The sequence below is a fragment of the Entelurus aequoreus genome, linkage group LG06 (genome assembly GCF_033978785.1).
Source record: "Entelurus aequoreus isolate RoL-2023_Sb linkage group LG06, RoL_Eaeq_v1.1, whole genome shotgun sequence".
NCBI lineage: Eukaryota > Metazoa > Chordata > Actinopteri > Syngnathiformes > Syngnathidae > Entelurus > Entelurus aequoreus.
The window spans coordinates 67,823,997-67,830,123 of record NC_084736.1 but is presented as its reverse complement, the minus strand read 5'-3'; positions in this window follow the sequence as shown (position 1 = coordinate 67,830,123).

The following is a 6,127-nucleotide window of genomic DNA, read 5'->3' as shown; positions in this document are numbered from 1 at the left end:
AGGGAAAAGGAGAGGCTTATAGTCCGGAATTTACGGTATAGAGCGCAGTACAGAAAAAAAGTTTCAATGTAATACAAAACGCTAACAAACATTAACTCTGTAACTCCATGTACTATTGTCCTTCTTGCTACCTGCTAATATCAATGGTCAGGATGGTGCTACATGGTCACGTATCACTACTAAACCCTAACAAACAATGTATGCTAAACCCTAACTCTGTAACTACATGTGTCATATGTGCTACTTGCTAATATCAACGATCAGGAAGATGCTACATGCTTGCCTATTGTTACAAATTCTACCATTACTGGACTTACCGCTTTATTGTATCCACTTTTCTATAAATTGTAAGAATTGTCAATTGTAGTTTTGGGTAAATCCTCCCGTATTTTTCACATTGGACCATGCACATTAGCTCCGTGCTTTATGTTCTGCTGCGTGTCCTGCTGGGCCCTGCGTCCCAGTAATTACATTGTCACAAATAATAATAATAACAAAGCATTTTAGCTTATGGAGTTGCATTTTAGCTGGAACTACAACAGAAATAAACATGGTGGACTCTAGTTTTTGTCCCGATACCAATATTTTGGTACCGGTACTAAAATTAGTTTTATACTTTTTGGTACTTTTCGATACTTTTCTAAATAAAGGGCACCACAAAAAAATTGCATTATTGGCTTTATTTTAACAAAAAAATCTTAGGGTACATTAAACATATGTTTCTTATTGCAAGTTTGTCCTTAAATAAAATAGTGAACATACAAGACAACTTGTCTTTTAGTAGTAAGTATATATAAAGGTTTATTTGAAATAGGGACAGATACAGAAACATAGATATCTGAAACAGTTATCCAATGTATGCATCATAGTGTTTGTAGGCAAAGCTAATTTACAACACTTGTCCCCAACAACAACAAGTAAGCAAACAAAGGCTCCTAATTAGTCTGCTGACATATGCAGTAACATATTGTGTCATTTTCCATTCTATTATTTTGTCAACATTATTAAGGACAAGTGGTAGAAAATGAATTATTAATCTACTTGTTCATTTACTGTTAATATCTACTTACTTTCTTTTTTAACATGTTCTATCTACACTTCTGTTAAAATTTAATAATTACTTATTCTTCTGTTGTTTGATACTTTACATTAGTTTTGGATGATACCTGTCACGACGAGGAGGTTTACGCAGCTTACTGCCGGTTCCGGTTCACCGTGCGTGACTGCTCGCCGTCTGTTCGCTGTTGCGAAAAAGGCTAAGTATCGCTCTATCTGTGTGCTTTTAATTGTTCTACAGCTTTCTTTATCACTTCTCAAACATATTTAGTGGTACTATTTAACATGCAAATCACCCGATCTCTGTCCCACCACCCTTTCCTCAGCTAGCTAGCTGCTAAGCTAGCGCGGAGAAAGGCAGCGCCGGTCAGAAGGTAAGTAGGAAGCTACTCCCGCAGACCGCGACCACTTCCCTGAGGACAGCAGGAACTTCACTCGGTGACAGAAAACACTGTGAGTAATGGCTTCCTGCGCGTCTTGCACCATACTCACGGAGAGGTTGGCTCTGCTAGAGGGCCGTGTCCGCCAGTTAGAGCAGAGTAATGTCGTAACTTTAGATGTTGCGGACACATCTGCTAGCGTTAGCTGTAGCGAGCTAACTAGCCCAGCTTGTAGCAGTCCTAAGCGGCCTACAAGCTACGGTGTACCGGTTGAGACGCATAATAGATTTAGCTCTTTAGCTAGTCCTACACCCCAGTCTACCGGGCACCACACCTTAGTCATAGGGGACTCCATCACCCGAAACATAAAGTGAAGTGAAGTGAATTACATTTATATAGCGCTTTTTCTCAAGTGACTCAAAGCGCTTTACATAGTGAAACCCAATATCTAAGTTACATTCAAACCAGTGTGGGTGGCACTGGGAGCAGGTGGGTAAAGTGTCTTGCCCAAGGACACAACGGCAGTGACTAGGATGGCGGAAGCGGGGATCGAACCTGCAACCCTCAGGTTGCTGGCACGGCCGCTCTACCAACCGAGCTATACCGCCCTATATAAAGCTTAGCAAACCAGCCACAGTAAAGTGTATCCCCGGGGCCAGAGCACCTGACATTGAATCTTAGGGAGCTAACTCGCAACAGGCCTAGTAAACACGTACGACAGGCTAATCGCACCACTAATTATGCGAATATAGTTGTACACGTTGGCTCCAATGACACTAGAATGAGACAGTCAGAGATTACAAAGAGAAACATAGCCAGGACTTGTGATCTCGCCAGAAAGATGTCCAGGCATCGAGTAATTGTCTCTGGCCCTCTGCCTGCGAGAGGCAATGATGAGAGATATAGCAGATTAGTCTCGCTTAACAAGTGGCTGGCTATCTACTGTAGGCAACAGGGACTAACGTTTATTGATAACTGGCCCTCTTTCTGGGGCAAACCAGGCTTGCTGATGAGAGACGGCCTTCACCCTAACCAGGAAGGCGCCATCATCCTGTCTAGAAACATAGACTACTATTTAAGTCTCACTTGACTGACTACACTAGAGCAAGCCCGGTCACAGGCAATTACAATGTCTGTTAGTCCGGGTGAGGAGTCAGTTAAGCTAGAACTAGCCAGCGCCAGGCTGGATAATCCATGTACGCATAGCAATTCTCTTAGAATAATACACAATTCACATAATGTTTTTTCTGTTGTGTCTGTGTCAGAGGTGGACATGCATTCTACTGAGGTGGCAAATTATGATATGTCCAGTCTATTGCAGCACCAAGCAAACAATCGGAAAATTCCCGTCATATCAATTCCTAGATATGGTCGAAACTATTTAAAGTGCACTACGCATAATAAACGCAACATTGTTAATATTGCCACTACGGATAATCTTAACAAAAACTCGTCAAAACAGCCCAATAACTATAATATGGGCTTTTTAAACATAAGATCATTGTCTCCCAAGGCGTTATTAGTTAATGAGGTCATTAGAGAAAACAATCTTAACGTCATTGGTCTTAGCGAAACCTGGCTCAAACCAGACAAATTTTTTGCGCTCAATGAGGCATCTCCTCCTAACTATACGAATGCGCATGTTGCCCGTCCTCTTAAAAGGGGAGGGGGTGTCGCACTAATATACAATGAAAATTTCAACCTTACCCCTAACCTAAATAATAAATATAAATCGTTTGAGGTGCTTACTATGAGGTCTGTCACACCGCTACCTCTCGACCTGGCTGTTATCTACCGCCCCCCTGGGCCCTATTCGGACTTTATCAGTGAATTCTCAGAGTTCGTTGCTGATCTAGTGACGCACGCCGACAATATAATCATAATGGGGGACTTTAATATCCATATGAATACCCCATCGGACCCTCAGTGCGTGGCGCTCCAAACCATAATTGATAGCTGTGGTCTTACACAAATAATACATGAACCCACGCATCGCAACGGTAATACAATAGATCTAGTGCTTGTCAGGGGTGTCACCACCTCCAAAGTTATGATACTTCCATATACTAAAGTAATGTCCGATCATTACCTTATAAAATTTGAAGTTTTGACTCATTGTCAACAAGCTAATAATAATAATAACTGCTATAGCGGCCGCAACATTAATGCTGCCACAACGATGACTCTTGCTGACCTACTGCCTTCGGTAATGGCACCATTCCCAAATTATGTCGGCTCTATTGATAACCTCACTAACAACTTTGACGATGCCTTGCGCGAAATTATTGATAGTATAGCACCGCTAAAGCAAAAAAGGGCCCCTAAAAGGCGCACCCCATGGTTTACAGAAGAAATTAGAGCTCATAAATTATCATGTAGAAAACTGGAACGCAAATGGCGCGTGACTAAACTTGAGGTTTTCCATCAAGCATGGAGTGATAGTTTAATAACTTATAAACGCATGCTTACCTTAGCTAAAGCTAAATACTACTCAAATCTCATTCGCCTCAACAAAAACGATCCTAAATTTTTGTTTAGTACAGTAGCATCGCTAACCCAACAAGGGACTCCTCCCAGTAGCTCCACCCACTCGGCAGATGATTTTATGAATTTCTTTAATAAGAAAATTGAACTCATTAGAAAGGAGATTAAAGACAACGCATCCCAGCTACAACTGGGTTCTATTAACACAAATACGACTGTATATACGACGGACACTGCCCTCCAAAATAGTCTCTCTATTTTTGATGAAATAACATTAGAGGAATTATTACAGCGTGTAAGTGGGATAAAACAAACAACATGTTTACTTGACCCACTTCCTGGGAAACTTATCAAGGAACTGTTTGTATTATTAGGTCCATCAGTGTTAAATATTATAAACTTATCACTTTCCTCCGGCACTGTTCCCCTAGCATTCAAAAAAGCGGTTATTCATCCTCTGATCAAAAGACCTAACCTCGATCCTGACCTCATGGTAAACTACCGACCGGTCTCCCACCTTCCGTTTATTTCCAAAATTCTCGAAAAAATTGTTGCACAGCAGCTAAATGAACACTTAGTGACTAACAATCTCTGTGAACCTTTTCAATCCGGTTTCAGGGCAAATCACTCTACGGAGACAGCCCTAGCAAAAATGACTAATGATCTATTGCTAACGATGGATTCTGATGCGTCATCTATGTTGCTGCTTCTTGATCTTAGCGCCGCTTTCGATACCGTCGATCATAATATTTTATTAGAGCGTATCAAAACACGTATTGGTATGTCAGACTTAGCCTTGTCTTGGTTTAACTCTTATCTTACTGACAGGATGCAGTGCGTCTCCCATAACAATGTGACCTCGGACTATGTCAAGGTAACGTGCGGAGTTCCCCAGGGTTCGGTTCTTGGCCCTGCACTCTTTAGTATTTACATGCTGCCGCTGGGTGACATCATACGCAAGTACGGTGTTAGCTTTCACTGTTATGCTGATGACACTCAACTCTACATGCCCCTAAAGCTGACCAACACGCCGGATTGTAGTCAGCTGGAGGCGTGTCTTAATGAAATTAAACAATGGATGTCCGCTAACTTTTTGCAACTCAACGCTAAGAAAACGGAAATGCTGATTATCGGTCCTGCTAGACACCAACATCTATTTAATAATACCACCTTAACATTTGACAACCAAACAATTACACAAGGCGACTCGGTAAAGAATCTGGGTATTATCTTCGACCCAACTCTCTCGTTTGAGTCACACATTAAGAGTGTTACTAAAACGGCCTTCTTTCATCTCCGTAATATCGCTAAAATTCGTTCCATCTTGTCCACTAGCGACGCTGAGATCATTATTCATGCGTTCGTTACGTCTCGTCTCGATTACTGTAACGTATTATTTTCGGGTCTCCCTATGTCCAGCATTAAAAGATTACAGATGGTACAAAATGCGGCTGCAAGGCTTTTGACAAAAACAAGAAAGTTTGATCATATTACGCCTATACTGGCTCACCTGCACTGGCTTCCTGTGCACTTAAGATGCGACTTTAAGGTTTTACTACTTACGTATAAAATACTACTCGGTTTAGCTCCAGCCTATCTCGCCGATTGTATTGTACCATATGTCCCGACAAGAAATCTGCGTTCAAAGAACTCCGGCTTATTAGTGATTCCCAGAGCCAAAAAAAAGTCTGCGGGCTATAGAGCGTTTTCTATTCGGGCTCCAGTACTCTGGAATGCCCTCCCGGTAACAGTTAGAGATGCTACCTCAGTAGAAGCATTTAAGTCCCATCTTAAAACTCATTTGTATAATCTAGCCTTTAAATAGACCCCCCTTTTTTTAGACCAGTTGATCTGCCGTTTCTTTTCTTCTCTCCTCTTCTCCCCTGTCCTTTGCGAGGGGGAGTTGCATAGGTCCGGTGGCCATGGATGAAGTGCTGGCTGTCCAGAGTCGGGACCCCGGGTGGACCACTAGCCTGTGCATCGGTTGGGGACATCTCTGCGCTGCTGACCCGTCTCCGCTCGGGATGGTTTCCTGTTGGCCCCGCTGTGGACTGGACTCCCGCTGATGTGTTGGATCCACTGTGGACTGGACTTTCACAATGTTATGTCAGACCCACTCGACATCCATTGCTTTCGGTCTCCCCTAGAGGGGGGGGGTTACCCACATATGCGGTCCTCTCCAAGGTTTCTCATAGTCATTCACCGAC